Source organism: Castor canadensis, chromosome 12, assembly GCF_047511655.1.
Source record: "Castor canadensis chromosome 12, mCasCan1.hap1v2, whole genome shotgun sequence".
NCBI classification, from domain to species: Eukaryota; Metazoa; Chordata; class Mammalia; order Rodentia; family Castoridae; genus Castor; species Castor canadensis.
Window position 1 is genome coordinate 10,434,510 of NC_133397.1, and position 20,068 is coordinate 10,454,577.

The following is a 20,068-nucleotide window of genomic DNA, read 5'->3' on the forward strand; positions in this document are numbered from 1 at the left end:
TGGTCCTAGTATAAATATGAAATGGAGTATGTTGTTATGTGGCAGTAAGTGTGACAAACTAAAGAAAGAGAAGTCACTGAGTCTTACTGTAGGAATATGTACCTTCAAGAATTCCAGAAATCTTGTCATTGGATCCATCAAACCTTTGCAATGATCTGTGTATATGTAGCTTTAAATTTTAAAAACAAATAGATGGAGTATGATCTTTAAACAATTTGTAAAGTGAATTTCTGACAAACAGCAGAAGTTTTGGTTGTGGTTATATGACCATAAACATGAGTTGTCACTATTGATAGTGGCAGTGTGTAGCTGGCATTAAGTTGCAATTCACACTGGTCCCTTAATTTACAATATGGTAACAATCATTAGACATTGGACAGCACTGGTGGAGAAACAGATGCTTAAATACACTATAGGTGCTAAAAGTAATCAATGTAATGATTAAGAATAATAATATCAAGCATTTTGGGATTTGATGAAGAAGCATAGTGTACATGTATGAAATTTTTTTCTGTATTGGTTTATTTCATACAATCCTCATGCTCCATGATTTGACTTCCAAATTGCTGATTGTCACTTCCTCTATGGGATGCTTCCAGCCATCTGCCATTCTCACTCCCTGGCTACAGTAGTTAATGATAACTGCCTGAATGAATGCTCTTGTTTGTCCATCCAGCAGTTCTTCTTGGGGATTTGTTCTGTTTCAGATTCTGTGCAGATGCTAAAAAAGCAAGACATACATGAGTACTTTTCACATGGAACAGGCAGGGGAATAAATAAAGATCCAACTATGAAACTAAATTAGGAATTATAATTGTAACAGGCTGTGGAAGACACATATAGGGAGCCAGACTCTACAGACTCGCCAGAGAAGACCTATTTTGGGGAATCCAGGAAGGCTCCCTTGAGGAGTGATGCATCAGCTGCTCTCTGAAGTATGACAGACAGTCACCAGGCCTAGGGCACAAGTTTAGAGCAAAGAACAAAGTATAAGGAACGTGGTGCAAGGTGCAAAGGAGTATACCATCCTGAAGGGAACTCCAGGAAGTCCCTATGGCATTTTAGTGTGGAAAATGAGGAGGAGAGCAACTAAAGAGAGTCCTGGAGGGGCTCATGCGGTTTGCATCTTATAGGGCCTTGGCATTGTGCTAGAGACTTTGTCTTATAAGAGAATTGGACAAACCTCTCAATATTAGCTTCCATCAGACTTATTTGTGAATGGATCAGGGGTGAGCAAACAGTAGCTTAAGGGCCAAATCCAGTTTCTACCTATTATGGTAAACATAGCTTCACTGGAGCACTGCCATACTCCTCGGGTTTCTTATTGTCTGTAGCTGCTTTCCTATCATCATGGCAGAGGGGGTGATTGCAACAGAGATGATATGGGTCACAGAGCTTGAAATACCAAATATTTTGCTTTTTAAGAAAGTATTTACTGACTGCTAGAATAGATCATTCTATAAGCAACACAGAGACTATTCCTGCTTTTATGCTGGTGCCTATGGTACTGAGATCATTTGCATCCTCATTTCTGTCTTCAGGACAGGGCTGTATTCAATTCACATTAGTTTCCTTAATTTTTAGTACATTCTTAGAACATTGATTAGTGGATTGAGTGCATCGGTTCTACTCACTTCATAAACCATCTCGTCCAGTTGCTTCTTTACTGATTTGGGAATTAAGGGCAAAGCAGGTTGAGTGACTTCCGCAATTCCACACGGAGCCCCAAACCCAGGTTTCCTGACTCTCACTCCCATCACGTTTGTTCTTACTCCAATTCAGCTGTCCAAATTAGTCTAAAAATAAGCAACAATTTGAACATCAGTAAAATGAGGAGACTGGAGATAGGCATCTACTTATGGAGTCATACTTTTAGAGTCATGATGACTCATATATGTGAAAACGTGCCCAGAAGCTTTGTCTAATTCTGTGTTATAATCATCTCCACAGAGAAGAAGTTTATGCATTAGCATAGCAAACTGGCCTCAACAAAACACCCAAGCGAGCCTTGGAGATCCTGTGAGGAGTCCCACAGGAGGTCAGGGCAGCAGAAGGCTGCATACTGCTGTTCCATATGCCTGCTCACCCTTCCTATTAGGAGGCTGAAAACATAATTAGAAGAGAAGCCCCACAGATGCTGCCATTTACGATATCCAGAAGAAACCGTCGGAACGGGTAAGACATAAAAGGATAATTTTGCTTATACAAAATAGCAGACTGCAAACTAAAACCAAGAAAAACAAACAGGCAGATGGAAGGGAGTGGAGAAGGCATTGGCACAGCTGTGAGCAGGATTTAGACACCCAGATGCAATGTAATTTGGGGGTAGGGATGGAAGAGGAAGAGAATCTGAAAAAAATCTAGAAACACAAAAGGTACTGAAGAACAATGAGTTCCTCATTTTTCCACCTGCAGGTTCAACTTTTTCACATGCACCTTTTCATATTGTGGTGGCTAAACATCATTTCTGGAGGGATGGAGGACTAGAGGACAGAAAAGATAACTAGTCATCACTGAGAGCAGAGAAGGCAGTGGTGGTAAATCAACAGCTATGATTGCAAAGGAAGAAGAAAGACCAAACTGTTACCCAGAAGAGGGTGAATAGTAGGGTTTGGTTTTATTATTAGCAGCACTATTTAGATGGCAAAACATGTTCATGGATGCCTTTTCAGATACAGCCACACACTTGAGAAGAGCAAGGAAGCAAGAATCATTATCGATGGAGTTTTTGCTACAGATTAAATGCTGCGGTGATAATGAGAGCCACAAAAATCATCTTCATAATCCCCTCTCCTAACAATGATGGCAAATTTAAATAGGTGACTGATGTACTGTTTTCCTTATTTTAGAGGTCAGGAAACTGAGATTCTTAAGGAGGAGGAGCCAGGATTTAAGCTGTGGTCTATGACACCCTAGAGAGTACTGACCAACTACTGAGTACAAACACTAATCAAAGTCATCAGAAAAAACATTTCTGTTACATAAAATGAAACCTAAGACCAAAAAGGAGCAGCACAGCAGAGTTCTTTAGCAAATTGTGGCTTAGAAGAGAAATTTCTGTTATCCAAAGGATGCTCAACAAATGGGACACTTAATACTTGGGTGCCCAACTTTGCCACGCTCCCACAGCAACTTGTCTTCAGTTCTTATGGAGCACTTTCATTTTTTAAATCATTTTTCTGTATTTTAATATAACTGAATGTTTGTGCATTTCAACTATCATTATATTGTGAACCCAGAAGGACAGAAATCAGACACTTCTTGTCCTATATTCCCCAAACCCAGCAAAATCCTAACCCTGCCTTGTCGGGCTCCAGGAGGTACTACATACATGGGTGCATGATAGAGGTAGACTTGTGTCCCATGGATGTCCTACACAGAGCAAGTGTTCAGTAAATGGTGATACAAGTGGTCCTCTCTCAGCTAGCCAGCCTCCAAGAAGCACCCAGTCTTTGTCCCAAGTTCTCAGGGAACTCCATTTGACATGCCTGTGTCCCTACCACATGATCATCACAGTCTCATATGTCAGGAGGACGTCTCTTCTCAGAGCTATTTCTGCTTTCATAACTATTTTTCTCTCAGCTTCCTTAGAAGTGAGTCCCAAAAGATTTCCTCATCTATAAAATGTAGCTCCTAGAATGTCTTTCACACATAATTCATGCTGACTGATAGCATTTTCTTTATTACCTATACTTTTATTCCTTAACAAGGATAAGGGAACAGCACCGTTCTGGGGACAGAGAGTGGGGGCTTCTCGGTGGGGGTGTTTCCTGGTAGCTCTGGGGCCGCTCTATCTGTGGCTACAGGAAAGGAGGTAGAATTCCCATATCTCAGATGATACATCTCTTCGTGGGAAGGGAGAAATCATAGCTCTGCATTCCGCTCCTGCACTGTTCACACCAGCTATTTTGGGGAAGGGGAAAGCCAGACTCACAACACTTTCCCCTGAGAAAAGATGCCAATGTCAACGTTAACCGTTAGGAAATGTCATTAAAGCAAATGAGAAACGGGCTGTGGACATTTTTATGAGCCCAATACTCTGCTTGGAGGTTTTATGGAGACCACAGGAAACCAGAGAGACAATCACACTCATAGCCTTATTTTAGAGTCTGGTGAGGATCAATCTTTGTGCTGAACAGAGTGTGTTTTGGAAAGGGGAAGTTACCGTTGGGGACCATGGAGAAGTAAGCCATTTTCAGAGAGTTTGTGGATCAGTGAGACAGAAAATGCTCCAGGCCAAGTTACTGCAGGCTCACTGCACAAATCTTTCTAGAATTACAATGAAAATCTTTCCTTTTAATTCCAGGACAATCTGTCAGCTAGTCTTTTAGAGAATGCGTTTTTGCTGAAATCTCTGTAGCTGCAATGTGACATCTACAATCTCTACATATTGGTTTTCTTCTTTCCTCAGGTGACAAAATGAAGCCCAGAAAGTTTAATATACTTGCACAGATGTAAAAATAATAAGTGGAAGAATCTGATTTTCAATCAGCATTTTCTTCTTTATGATGCAGCCTCCCAACCCAACCACAGAGATGCAGATTTATGGCAGGGATTGAAAAAGGTTGCACTTGCACAACTGTCCTCAAATGAAGTCCCGTGGGTCTTTATTTAGGGTTACAAAGTCAGCAGGGATACTTTTCTCTGTAAATCAGGAATTTTGTTTTTAAGGCATTTTTCCACACAGGGAGGTGAGCAAATTTCCAGCAGTTTGCTTTCTGCCTTCTCAGTATTGTAATTGTGTGTTTTCCCTGGAGCCCTAGAAGAGGGTAGCGCAGATGGTCCAGAGTATTCCTGAAATGCTTCGCGCTCCCATTTATACTGTCATCTTGTGGTAGTGCTGTGTAACTGCAGCCTGCATTGTCTCAGGAGCCAACCCTTAAATCTTGTATGTATCTTGCATCAGTTGAACTAGAAGTCACTGAGAACCTGGTAAGTGCCAGGCACTGGAGAATACTAAGACATGCTCAGAAGGACCTTAAGAAGAAGTCATGTAGGAAACCACTGTCGCTTCTCAACTCTGATAAAAGTAAGACATGATCCAGTGTGCCCCTGCTGTGGGGATGCGGAGCACTCACTAGTAACCGTGCTGTCTGTTCTGCACCCGCCATTCCCCCAGATCTTCACAATGACCCCAGAAGATGAAGATTCTCATACAGAGTTCAGATTTGGGGAAACTAAAGCTATAGAAAGTTCTTTAACTTGTTCGAATTTTAAAAGCTCACAACTAGTGAAGTTATGTTTTGAACCCTTATTGTTTCAGATTTTAAAGCCAGAACTATACTTCTCAGTAAACAAACAGCAAGGAGAAATCACTTCCAATAGTCAGGTGGCATTTGAAAGGGACTTAGAGAATTACTGAGCTTATTCCATATGATTTAGGCCAGAAAAAATGATAGGTTATCAAACTACAATATACCTCATAGTTAAATTTTGTTCAATTTAACTTAATTCAGCAACCAAAACCTCACTATTAACACTATTGTGAATACTTCAGCTAGGTTTCTGTAAATTCATGAGTACATGAATATACAAACCAAAAAAGTACTGTTTACTAAAAAAGTAACCTGCTTATTTTGCCTAATTGGCCAGTTTACTGTATGAAAACAATACCCACTTAGCGTATAGTTTTGTGCGTGAGAGGACAGCCATTGGACAGGGTTTTCTGCTTTGATCTCACATGGCCAGATTCAAAATGTGCTCACTGGCCAGAGTATCACTCAAAGCTCTGAGAAGAATTTACCTGTAGACTCATTTAGGTTGGTGCGAGGATTCAGTTCTTGGTAGGACTGAGGACCTGTATTCTTTTTATGTGCTGGCCAGAGATAACTTCCAGCTCCTGGAGGTTTCTCTCAGGCCTTCACCAGGGACCCTTTTATCTCAGTGATGGAGAGCCTCCTTCACAGGCTTTTAATCTCCCCCAAATCCTCTTCTTCTGTTACCTGGAGACATTTCTCAGTTTTTAAGAATTCTTATCAATAAATTAGGTCCACCTGGAAAATCTCCCCTAGCTGAAGTTCAACAGACTAGGGGACCTTAAATGCATCTGCAAAATTCCTTTTGCCACATAATATAACTTATGGCAGTGCCACCGGGGACAAAAGTCGTGGGCTATTTTGGAATTCTGCCTCCTTTTTTCACAATAATTTTTTCAACATGTGTGTACTTAAGGTCAACTGGTGCTGGACTCTAGGTCCTAAAACCAGGACAGTAAACACAATGGAAAAAGACCATTCTGGGAGCTGACATTCTGGTATGATTAGTAACTTCTGTACTGTGTCGTAGGGTGTGACTATGCCTTTTACATTTTTGTGGAAATAAATTCCTGTTGAATACATGTACCATAATTTAAATAAGCAATTTCAATTATTGGGCAATTTAGAATCTTTTCAATTTTTACACCTATGGATAACATGATAATTGACTTGTTTAGCACTATTATCAGATGTAGGATGTACGTGGAATTTATGTGCCAAAATATATTTTGGCACTTACTTGTTTCAATAGGCGATATTAAGCTCTTTCCTGAAAATCCTGTGCCTATCAATGTTCCCGCCCTGAAGTTCAACTAGTGATCCTTCTGCCTCTGCCTCCCACACAGCTAGGATTACAGGAATGCCCCATAATGGTGTAAAGGCGGCCGAGTTTAATGATTTACTGCCATCTGTGTTCTCTCTCTCTCATATCCCAATCTATCACTTCAAATCAGTTACTTCCACCAGCTGATTGTACACTTCTACTATCTCTTAAAAATCTTTGCTGTCTTCTTTTAAACCAGTGATGGCTTTTTACTGAGTGCCATCTTCTTCCCAGGCTATTTAGCAACCTGCTGACCAGCCAGCTGTCTTCAGGCTTATCCAGTTCATTCTCCACAGGCATCACCACCATGATTGTCTAAAATACTAATCTTATCCTGTTCTTCCATGCACAAAACTTCCCACTGTTCCTTCTCACCAACAATGTAAAGTACAAACTTCTCAGTCTATATACCCTTCATATTTTTTGTTCCTTAGCCATCTTCCCAACTTCACCTTCAGGCTTCTGCTTCCTTCAGACTGACTCCATCTCACAATTCATTTCATCTTCTTCTACTTGCTTCAGGCCACTTCAGGCACCTCTCCATGCACTTGCACTCTCTTTTCATGCCAGGAAACTAACACCTGCTTCTCCTGGAAGGTTAAGCTCTGACATCTCTTTCAAGATGTATTCTTCATACTCCCTTTCCCACACAATTAGGGGACAACTAGTGATGTTTGTCTATTGTCTGTATTCACATGCAGTCATCCTCACTTCTCCACGGAAGGTCAATGTTATCTTTTTAGGTGGTCATTTCCATCACATTCCTCCTTCATCTCTGCCACCCCTTCCTCCAGTACCACCTCTTCTAATTTCTTGCCCTCCGCTTTGACCACAGCCCATGAAATCCATGTGATCTCTGCTTTAAAGGATAGAATGGTCTTTTGTGTTAGAATATTTTGTCTTCCCAATTAGTCACAGATAATGTGGGAGAACAAGCCTTTTTCTCTGACTGCTAATTTTAGAATCTCAAAACTAAAAAAAGGAGGACATTTATCTCTCTCTTTTTTTTTTCTCCTGGCTAAAGAGCGTCTTTCCTACCAAGTTCACATACTTTAACACTTCCTGGAGCCCACTGACTGCAGTTCCTAGGAGAAAAGAGGAATTTTCATTGAAAATGCTCTGCCTGGCTCTGCAGACCTCTCTGAAATTAACTTCATGCGTTATCCGGGCTAGCCTAGGTTGCTATGGAAACCAACATGTCAGATCAGCAAAAAATAAGATAAAGATTTGGAAGAAGTCACTGATGCTGCAACCTTCTTTTCAGTCTCTCTCCTTTCTTTGTGCAGACATGTGTATATATATATGTACGGGTGTGTGTACACATATGTGTGTGCATGCCTGCACGTGTTTGCATACATATGTGTGTGCCTGCATGCATGTATGTGTCTGAGGCTTAGATGTCAAAAGCCTCATTGTCCCTTTCCTCTGAGTTAATGTGACTCTCTACTCTCAGAGGTAGGACTCTCTAGCCTGTCTTTACTATTTTGTTGGGGCTTCCTTAGATAGCTGGCCCAGGCTGTGGAACCACAAACAGAACCTTTCCAATTAATATCTAAATAGTCTCCCAAGGAAAAAAACCAGTTATGTAAGGAGAAATAACCACCACCAGTCCTGTGGACTAAGCCACATTCCACAGAAAAGAAAATAAAAAAGCTGTGGTCAGTGTTTTGCTAATGTCTCTGCTGTTAATCCAGGGTTGGAGTCCAGCGCCAGGGAAAACATTTCATTCAGACCTTGGAGGCTCTTGTAAAGGTCCCTGTTTCAGCTTGGTCAGGGAATTACCCACCCAGGCAGCACAGTGGGAAATGTTTCCGACATTAGAAATTCCAGCTCCCTGCTGCAGTCACTTCAGGCTCCAGTTTGGAGAAAAAAGAAAAGACCAATTGCTAGCTCATGCTCACTTTCTTTATTCACAAGGATATTGAGATGGAAATGGCTCAGGGTTCCTGAATGTTCTCAGTCGAGAGGGAATCCTCTCTTCCCCTGAGGGAGGAGAGAGCTGGAGAAGCCTGGCAGTGTGTGGATGTGGGTGAACTCTGGACTTCAAAACCTTTCGGGAGGAAATAGTTCCGCACACCGATTGAGTACCAGGTCCTGTCCTGTGTGTTTCAAACACATTATCTGAGATGCAGTCAGTTCTCACATCAAACCTGCATGCCACATGTTATCCAAGGGTTACAATAAAGGCAGAGACTGAGAATCAAAGACCAAGATCACACAGCAAGAGGGTGGGGTGAACTTTTGCCTGAGCCTGCTGTGCCTCAAACCCTGTTTTCCCTTCCTTCCCATTTCGGCATACTAATGACTGCAGGGCACACAGCACTGTCGCAGTGTCCTATGGCTGACAATGCAATGCTTGCCTAGCATCCATACAGACAGATGGAATAATTTCTCTAAAGTGTCAATGACTCCATGCAGGCCTGGCTTCCCCACTGAGAAAACTCAGTGTCCAATATAGGACGAGTCATGGAAAGAGAGTTAACATTTAATTTCTCTTCTTTCTACCTTCTTTCCTTCCTTCTTTCTTTTCTCCATTCTTCTTTTTCTTCCTTTCCTGCCTCTTAGTAATTCAACAAGTGATTTTTGAAGATTTATTCTGTTTAAGCCTCTGTATTTGATACAAGGATATAAACATCTCTGAGTTTTTGACTTATCTTCTTACTTTCATTTTGATCTTTGCATGTGGGGTAGGGGAGGGAGAGACTGTGTCTGCTGTTCTTATTTTTAACTTAGTAAAATCCATCAATTTGTTCTTTTTTTATTTTCTTTGGTGGTGCTTGAGATTAAACTCAGGACCATGCACACACTAAGAAAGGCAAGTGCTCTGCCACTGACCTATAGCCTCAGACTATTGTTCTTTATTGTTTTTAATCTTTTGCCTTCCTTTTAAGAACTCCCTATTTTGTATCACAATGCTCTTATCTATCTTGTACCACTCATATTTAAGATTCAATTCACATAAAATTGATCTTTGGATAGTGTTAAGTAGAGCTCTAGCTTTTCTTCTTTCTCTTCAACATAGATTAACAAATTTCCGGCCATTCTATCGAATAGTTCATGGTCCTCACTGAATTACTGGACCCTGCACCAATGAACTTCCTGGGCCCTTCATATCTCACCCAATATTCTGTTTTTTCTCAATGTCAGTATTCACAAGATCAAACATGTGACATTGTGTACTTCCAGCACGATTTCACTTTTGATACTTGAGTCATTTAGTGGTAGATCCCAAATATTTTTCTTAAATTCATTTATGTTGTCATTGATTTCAAAATTGCATTTTCATGAGACTTCATGTTAACTTTGATACTATTTTAAAAGTTCTTGAGTTATTTTACAATCCATAAAATGACAACTTGATGTATATTTGCTTGAAAATGATGTGTTTTTTGCAACTGTTAGATTAGGAGCCTGTGTTTATTAGTTCAAACTTACAGTGAATGTTCATAGGCTGAATGTGGTGATCCAGATATTTGGGAAGCAGAGACAGGATGACTGTGAGTTTGAGGCCAGTCCAGGTCAAGTTTGTGAGACCTTATCTCAGAAACAAAATACCAAAACCAAAACGGCTAAGAATATGACTCAAGAGTAGAGGACTTGTCTAGCTTATCCTAAGCTCTAGGTTCAATTTCAAGTATCTCCAAAAACTAGTTTTAAGTTTTTGAAATATATTGTTACTGTCATACTTTTTCACTTAACCTTTTATCATTATTTCATGACCTGTAGCTAAATAGTTTCCTTTTATCAGCATTTGTTGTTATGTGACATATATTTTCCTTTCCTATGCTTTCAGACTTGCATTGTGATAATGTGATATAAATTTTATTAAATTTATAGGATGACAAATCTTTCTAACCAATCTCACAACCTATTATTTTAATTAAAGATAGATTTTTATTACTTAAATATTGCATTCAGTTTTGAATGTCTTTCCCCTTTCTCATAGTCTCCACATTTAATTTTTGAAACACATTAAATAGTCTTCTTGTGTATCTGAACAATTCTTGTATTTGTTGTTGCTGCTGATTTTTGATTGTGGTTTCTTTGAGTTTAGTATTATTTTCAGTTCATGTTTTCAGACTCTATTTTTAGCAATTCTTTGAAGCATTGTCAGGCAAATATATACCAACTCAATAAAAGTTCTGAGTTTTGTGGGGTTTGGAGTTTTGTATGCAAATTGCATGGGTTCCAAGCCTGGGCCTGGCTTGAGAACCTGAATCTTCAGGGAATCCTTTTTATTCCCTTCTCTGCCCAGAGCCAATGGCCCTGGGAACCCTGTCTGCCTCTGGAGCAGCAACATTTCTTGGCTCCCTTTGCTCTGAGGGTGTTCTCACAGGTTTCAGAATTATGCACTGTCCTCAAGTATAATTTCCTATCCTGTGAGGTCCCAGAATGTATCTCTGGTCTTTCTGAGACAGTTGCATTCCTGGACATAACTGCTTTATTACTGGCCTTAGCAGAATTTCCTTACTTTCTTGATAATATAACTTAGCATGTGGAGTAGTATTAACATTTATTTTGACCCCTCTTTCTAGGTACTTCATGTCAGGCTTTTCATTTTTCATTTCATGAGTACTTATTGAGTGCTCACCTTACATCAAATGCTGTTCATGACCTCACAGGAACAAAGATTCCTGCTGAAATCAGCACATGGCCACTAGTATAATTGTTATGTATGGGGATTTTCCTAAGCATTGTTCATATAGCAGTGAGGACATCTGTAATGATCTAGTGATAAGGATGTTATTGTCATTACTATTTTATGGTTTAGAAAATGAAGACCTAGAGAAGTTAAATATTTATCAATTGAAATATAAAATGAACACATGCATGAATGAATGCAGGAGAAATTCAGAAGATTCAAATTGAAGGCCCTCCAAAATGGAAACTCATTGATGCTAAGAAGCCAGAGGCTTGTCTCAGTCTACTAGTTTATATGGTGTTCTTTATCTAAGATTGAATTTTGACTCATATTCTTTTATGAAGTTCTTTTTGTTGATGAAATTACACAGAAGTTTCTTTCAAGAACAATACAGCAGACTAAGAAACAATTCAGAAGGGAACAAATCTATGAGCCATGCCTTACACTCAAACCTTCTTGTCATTGAGACCAGTAGAATTTTTCATCTGTAAGAGGCTCATTGTATTGTGGATATGTCAATTGCAATATGTCAAATAATAAAATATTTGTTAAACATTTCCTTCTAGGGAATTTTGAATTCTAAGACGTACTCTGCCATTTCTACTTTAACTTGTATTTCCTGTTTGTGATGTAGGCATATCATCTTGTCTAGCAAACATGATTCTTCTCATTGTGAATTCACTAAGTGCAAAATTCATGTGCATATGTAGTACATACTTTTATTAAAAAGTGTAGTGTGCCAAACATTAGATCAAAATACTTTTTTGGCTTCCCTTCTCCCCCAAATCCTTTTTCATGTAGGCTGTCATTGTTATTGTCATCACCTGATGCCGTCACCTTTCTTGATGTTGTTAAAGTCAGATATTTCTACAAATTGCTACCAGTCCAATTCTGTATAGTGTTAAGGGGATCTTTTCCAGGTGAACAAATCAATGTCAAAGAAACAATAGAATTGCAAAATTTTTTGGAACAATACAGAATAATTGTTAGTGATTGTCAGTGTTATTAATGAAAAACCACAAGCAGAAAATTCAAATAAAAAGAGGGTTTTTAGTATATTATCTAAAATTAGGAAGTAGCTTTTATAGCTATGTACAGAGGCCTTTCATATTTATTGATAGCATAAAAATATTTTTCCACTCATGAGTAAGTGGGTGGGCAGAAATGTAAAAGTTATAGGGAAAATTCTAGAGTTTGCAGCTTCAGGAATTATTGTCGGAATTGTTTGTAGTTCATTTTCTCCATTGCCTCTCTCGTCTCTGAATGTGTTCTGCTTTGAGAGTCACTTCAGTTGCCTGTTGATGGCAACTCTCATATCACTAACTCTATAACAAGGATTTGCATCTTCTCCTCTCTCTTTCTGTATGTGTGACTAAGAAAGAAAGCTGTGGTCATGTGAGGAATTTGTAAAATAGTCACTTCTTCAACAGCCTGGGGCTTATACCAATGTCTTGACTTCAGAATAATTCCCCAATACCAATGAAACTGTTTTCGTATGCCCCCAAGAGCCATCTTGGAGGTAGCCTTCCAAGAGTTCTGCAACTTACCTCAAAAGCCAGTTTCCTGCCTTTGAACATGGACTTGTTCACTGAAGTCCATGAGGAAAGGGATCATACTTTTCTGTTTTCTCAGCAGTTAATATAATTTCACATTGTAACTATTCCATATTTATCTGCTGAATAAGGGAAGCCTCTTATGCAGTTGTTTTCTAGAGCCACCTAAATGTTAAACTTAATAGTCAAGATGGTTCAACTCAAGTAAAAGTCTATTGGTAACCAATTTGGAGAACTTCTTTAACTCTGATCTTTAAGAAGCACAGAGGTGAATTTACTTTATGGACCAACATATGTGAAAGTTCCTAGTTGTTTTGCTTGTGTATGAGTACATGCCACACATATAACTCTGATACAGTGAGATCTTTTAATAGCTTCTAATTCCTTTCCATTCATGCTAGTGGTTCTCAGTTGATTATGATTTTGCTCCTCCACCTCAGGAATGTTTCTAGAGATCTTTTGAAAATTGTTACTATGAGTGAGGGGAGTGCTGCTGGGAGCTAGTAGATGAAGGTCAGAGAAGCCGTTGCACATCCTGCTTTGTGGAGGATAGCCCCTCCCTCCAAAAAAATCCCCAAATAATTGCCCAGTCCAGGATGTCAGTTCTGACAAGACTGAGAAGCCCTCATCGTTTGGTGATTTCACATCTATCCTGGGTGTTAGAGATCCAACGTATATTTGGTATATTTGTTTTTTTTAAAGTGACATATGCCATGCCAGCTGCACCATGCTTCCTTATAAACTTTTTTGTTATAACTGTAACATGTTGTAAAGTTCACAAAGCTTTATGCATTTTTACTTTGTTGACTTTGTTTTGAAGCATACAGAAAACCTACCCAGAATCATCACTCACAATTTAAAACATCATATAGATTATGGAAGCCACCTCCTTTCCTCCTTCCAGGAATTACTTCCTGTAAAAGAAAACGACTCTTTGGCTATTTAGCACTATAGATTTCTTTGTCTGCCCTTACACTTACTATAAATAGAAATAAACCACTATTGCTTGCTATACTATTTATAATAACAATTAGTGTCACTGTATAGCTGGAACTTACTTTTTTATATACAGTTGTATCAGCACATCTCTATTTATTCATTATGTTCTGATTGAGGTTTGTGTCATTTGCTCCCAGGTGAAAGTTAAGTATAGATTTTTGTTGACTGTATACTTGGAATAAACTAACAGGTCACTGGACATGTGAATGTTCATCATTAGTAAGAGCTGCCAAATAGTTTTCTAAAATGGTTGTACTAATTTTTACTCTCAGGAGTGTGAATGTAATTTACAAATTCCCAGTGGCAAAGGCATTGTCCTCTTCCTTCAAAGTTTAGCCAATTTAGTGTACATGCAATCACCTTGCGTTTGGATTTTATTTCCATGTTGATAAAGACCATGATGCTGACCACACAACTTAGTATGCTTATTAGCTTTGTATATCTCTTTTATAAATTGTCCATTTTAATTCCATTGAGTTGTCCATTTTTAAAATGATATATTTTTTAACTTACTTGCAGGTAACATTTATGTATTCAGGTATGAGTTCTTTGTTCATTACATGTTTTATAAACATATTTTCAATCTTTGATTTTCTCTCTCACTTTATACATTGTAACTTTTGATACACAGAATTTGATTTTGGTAAAGTTCAATATATCATCTTTTCCCTTTATGACTAGCATGTGTTATGCTGTCTTATAAAAAGTACCCCATTTACCCTCAAATTAATAAAGTTATCCTTTTCTATTATCATTTAGGGACTTTACTGCTTTTCCTTGCACATCTAGATTCCCAATCCATCTGACATTTATTTTTATGTGAAAATTAAATTATAAGATTGATTTTAATTCATGAGGACATTTAATCAACCCAGTTCCTATTATGGAAAAGACAACTTTTCCACTGTAGCAGTTCAGAGCTCCTTTGCTGTAAACTAGTTACTGCAAATATATAAATATGTTAGCCTGTTTGCAGACTGTCTTTTGCTCCCTTTGCCAGTTCTTATGCCAACTACCGCATGACTTAATCATGACAGCTTTGTAAGACTGCAAATATCTGGGAATTTACCCAGTTTCATCTCTTTGTTCAAGAATCTTTTTGTCTTCTTTGCCCTTTGCATTTCTCTATAAGATTAAAGAATCCAAAGTGTCTGCTGATATTTACTTTTTAAATTAATTCATTTTTTATTGTGCTGGGTAGGAGCACAGTGTGGCGTTAACAACAGTTCTTACAGTATATCAAATATATCATACTTGAATTCACTCCCTCTATCATTCTCCCTTACCCTCCTCCTTCCATTCCTGGAATAGCTTCTTTATTTAGAATTATGTTGACTCCATAGACAAATGATAGGTATTTGATTTTAAGTGACATAAGTTTAAAATTTTTACTGTATAAGTTCTGAAGCTGATATATAGAATTTCTCCTATTTTTTGTGTGATGCTAAGATTGAACCCTGGACCTTGTGTAGGCTAGCCAAGCAATCTACAATGCACTACACCCCTAGCACTAGAAGTTATTCTTGGTTATTGACTCTATATTCAGCAAAATTGTTAAATTCAGTTATTATCTCTCATAATTTGTCTGGTGATTATTTAAATTCTATGTATAAATTCATGTGTTCTAAAAATATTGTCTATGTTATTTCTTCATTTGCAATCTTTATGTCATTTACATTTTATCCTTGCTGTGTAGATCTGACTGGAATTTATGATTTGATTTTGATAAGGGCATGTTCTATCCCATTTTTAGCAATCTCTTTATGAGATTGCCCAATTCTAACCACAAGACCACCAGTGACCTTTAGCAATTGCTTTATTAGATATGGAGGCATAAAATGGATTCTTCTTTTTTTTGTGCAAGGGATTGAACCCAGAGTATTCTATATTCAACATTCAAAGTAGTTGTTCTGCCACTGAGCTACATTCCCAGTCTTAAAGGCATGAAGTGGAGGATCAACTGTCCTTTAACAAAACTACAAAGTTACAAACAGGCATGATGAAATCAAAATTCTACTTCATGTAAGTTTTAATTATAGCTTAGTAGACTCATGGTCTGACACTCATAAATCAAGTCTATAGGATGATGACACAAGTCTAAATTATAGTTAATGGAAGAAGAGTAATTTTTAGTGTATCAATATGTCATAACAGTATAATAATATTGTAAACACATCAATGGAACATTTGATTTGCTCATGTTTGAAGAAGTATTTAGTCACATGTAAACCCAATTTTATCAGAATAACAAATAATAAAATGCAGAGTACAAAACTGAATACATATCAAATTGAATTTCGATAAGCATATGAGGTCTATGAGAGAAATTTTAAGCCTCATTATGTTTTTTCAAGATTGGAAGTTGTTTATAGGTATTTTTAATTTATATTTTTCTACTCTGTTGTAGTTTCTGTTATTGTTAGTTTTGGTAGTATAAAGATAATATTTCTGCCTTAGGAAGGTAGCTTGTTATGCCCTCTCTAACACTGGTGACTTGCCTTACCTGATAATGGGTTCTTTGTTTACTGTATTGGCTAGAAATAGAGAAACCATCCAAACCTATTTCGTTATTTAAATCAAAATGACCTTAGTGATTTCTATCTATTAAGTGTAGAGTTCCTTTGGTTTATAATATGCCTTTCCACAAAATCTGAATTAGAGCTTCTGTCTCATTTCTGCTACTTTCTGTTTGTAATAAAGATTGCAACTTGGAATTATATTTCAGTTAGCTTTATACAATGTTAACATAAGTTTTTTCTTTTGTGAACAATATAAAGCACAATTTAGAAATGAAAAATTTAGTTAAATATGAGTTAAAAAAATACAAGAAAGTATAAAACCATCATTCATCTCTTCACCAGAGATAACTGATATTAAAACTTTCCCCAAATGCAATGACTATGTATTTGCATGTGGGTTGGTTTTAAATCTAATTTTTTACTAACCATTTGTGAACAACTTTTCAACTCAATGAATATTCATTTATATTATCTTCTTAGTGAGTTAGTATTTCATTGGATAACAAATTTCATAAGTAGTATAGTAAGAGTACATGCTCTAGGCAAAGGAAGAGGTAGATACAACACCTGTCCTTTGCTGTACAATGGATATGAATGATTTCCTGGCCATTGGCGAGTTAGGCTGTGCTCCCCACTGGCAGTGCAGGGTTGGGGTAGGTGGTCGGTGGACTTTGCCTCCATGTTTCCTTCCTGAAAGCTTCTGTTTGACCTCAGATCCCTCGTTCAGACCCTGTAATGTTTACTTTTTGAAGACAATATTTGACCTGGTTCCACTTACCGTGTGTATGGTTTGGATGCTTATCTTTTTAGTAATATGGTTTGTGAGCTTTCGAAGCATCCTGTCAACATGTAAGCTTTAAGTATTAAATAAAGGAAAAACATCTTCCTGGGATCCAACAGACTATAGAGTAATCTTTCTCAATTCTAATTTGATGAAGATTACCCTCGAGCTTTGGAAACACTGATTCAGGTGTTGCTTGTCTCATTTAAAAAATATACAGTTTAGGAGAATTAGTTGTTTTTGAAATAAAAAGGACACAAAATTTATATTTCTAAATGTGCATTTAACTTTAAATTTCTGTTATCTAGTTTATCATTTTATAAATGTAGTTAGGCTAAAAATGGTAATAGATGACGATTATGATATTGTTGAGTGAAGATTACAATTCTAGCAGTTACACTTGCTAAATAAAGGATAATCTGATTCCTTCTGGTCTTAGTTCCCAAGTGGCCTACTATTCTAGGTCATAATCAATGCAGTACCTCACACTTCTCGGTGAATTTCTCAAGATAGTCATAGAGTAACTCACGTTCCTAACAGAATCCAACAGTATTACTGACACGTGCTGGATTGTTATACATTGCTGCAGCAATGCAGTAGCAGCAGCAGCAAATCTTGATCCCAAGGCAGATGCTTTGGCCTTTCACATAATATTCTCTCCTACAGAAACAAGTCTTAGATTTAATACAAGTGCTTAAACTTCATTTTGATGCTTTAATTAGGAAATTGAGAGCATTTTATAATTTTTATTAGTATATATTTATCTTACAGGGAGGATTCATAGTGACAATTCTGATTAGACTTATATTGTACAGTAATTATGTTGACTCCATCATCTCTTCCCCTCAACGCCCTCCACACCCGACTTAAAGCAATTATGAGAGGTTTCTTTGTCCTATTTCATATAAGTATATGAAGTCCATCGACCATATAGCCTTACCTTAATCCCCTTCACTCACCGCCCCCCGCTAGTACCCCTCACACACACTGTACCTACTTTACAGTCCTGTCTTTCGTTATTGATATTTAAGTTAATGTTCAAAGGAGTTTCTCAATGTGTGCCCACTGTGGGTGTGCTTTACTTGAGACCATTCGATACTAGAGGTAGAATAGAGGTAAAGCAAGATGAGAAATAAAGTGCTGTAATATAGGTCAGCATAGAGCTTCCAGTTCACATTGCACAATGGCTCTGTAGGTAAATGATATTATTATCATTTTTATGGACTCAAAAGCAAAGGCCCAAAGATGTTACACAATTTGCTCATGTCTGGACAGTTCTATGCAATAGGGTGAGGATTTTAAACCAAGTCTCTCAAACTCCAAAGCCATGCTTTGTTCCACCACTTTTTATGATCTCAGAAAGTTATGAGAGGCAATGATAGATTGCCTCAGATGTTACACTCATCGTGGTCATCAATGATAACTTTTCAAGCTCAGTGATCATGTGGTTTCAGTGTGAGGGGTCATATCAATTACAGCAAAGTGTGGTTTGCACAAGGGTCAAGGTTATTAATAGACTCATCAATGAAGAGCATGAATTTAATTCTATCCAATCCAATAAGACTCAATTCAATTCAAGCTAAAATTACTTTTTGAGCACCAATTACATGGTCAATCATTTGCTGAGTCTCTGTGCTGAGAAAAGAAGAATACAGGTCTGTACTGGGAACTTCAGACCTGTAATAATTCACAGGCAATTTCACCTTAACCTGTAAATTGATGATAGCAGCAAAGATATAGACTTTCCACCAGCTACTGAAGGCCATGGATGCAGGTTTTGACATTTTCTACTTAAACAATTATGGAGAATTCTTTCATTTTTAAAATGGAGATTAAAAAATTCTTGAGAGATTATTTTAAATATCAAAAGAAATGCTACCCCAAAAGTCTGTTTTGATTGCAATAAGCCATGGATCTTGGGCTCTGTTCGAGGGTTAAATTAAATGTGATGGGCTTTTCCTCCTTTAGATAATTATTTTCATCTATATATTTAGTCAGAGGGTACCATGTCTCCAAGAGAGAGAGAGAGAAAAAAAAAGCACGATCTTCATTTCTGATGTTCAAAAGCAAAATATTAGTACATTGCAAGGGATTGTTTCTATATAATTCATAAATCCTTGGAAAGGAAAACTTTAGTGTCCTTAGATGATTAGGGAAATGCATTCTGATCAGGCTATCTTGCTGATACAAACATAAAGAACTGTGCAGCTTTTGCCACTTTAGTCAAGGGTGGTGTGGCCATCTGTATTATGAGAAAGGGGAATACTTTGTCTCATCTTGAGGAGCCATAGTGATTTAGATTATTCAGGATTTATGTACTCCATCTGTTAGTAGAAAGAGGTGGCTTAGCAATCCCAGTGACAAAAGTGGCAGGAAGAGAAACTCCAGAACTAAAATCTGATGATAGATGTTTTATTTTTATGCATTTTTACATCATTGTTGTTGTCATTTCCATTGGGCTTTATACTCCATTTGTAAAGATTGCAGCCTCAGGATTCTCTCGCTGGCTATCAGCAAAATCATAGTCACCATATGATCTTACTTTGGGTGGTACCTGAGAGCCTGTGCTCAAGTCCAGAGAATCAAGCATGTCGATGATGACCTAGTCATGATCATAGATAGATCTCCTGGGTACTCATGAAAATAATGGTTTAAGGAACCCTGAAAATAGTTCGGGAATTTTTCTAGAAAACAGGCATTGCCTCAGAAAAAAAAATTATAACATTTTTTGATACTAGGAGCATCAGAGAAACAAGTTGAGAGGTGAAACACAATAGTTTGACAGTTTACACAACAAGGGATCTATACACTATCACATAAGAATAACACAAAAAGCCTGCAGAGAAATGTATTATAACTACTTATATAGATTCAAAGACAGAGCTACATTTCCAAACTTTTCACAGAGCTTAATCTAATTTTCATGGGTTTCATCTCAGGGAGAACAGCCATGATCATGACAAAGATGTCTTCTTATCTGAGGACTTTGTTCTCA

At 37.7% G+C, this 20,068-nt stretch overlaps 1 long non-coding RNA gene across 3 annotated transcripts in view; it reads left to right on the top strand.

Annotated features, from left to right (window-relative positions):
- Positions 1-1,920: 1,920 nt before the first annotated feature.
- LOC141414762 (uncharacterized) overlaps positions 1,921-20,068 on the top strand; it is a 131,174-nt gene continuing 113,026 nt past the window's right edge. For all 3 annotated transcript variants that reach the window (XR_012439603.1, XR_012439602.1, XR_012439604.1), the window contains exon 1: positions 1,921-2,175. This is a non-coding gene — a long non-coding RNA (uncharacterized lncRNA). The remainder of the gene's footprint in view (positions 2,176-20,068) is intronic.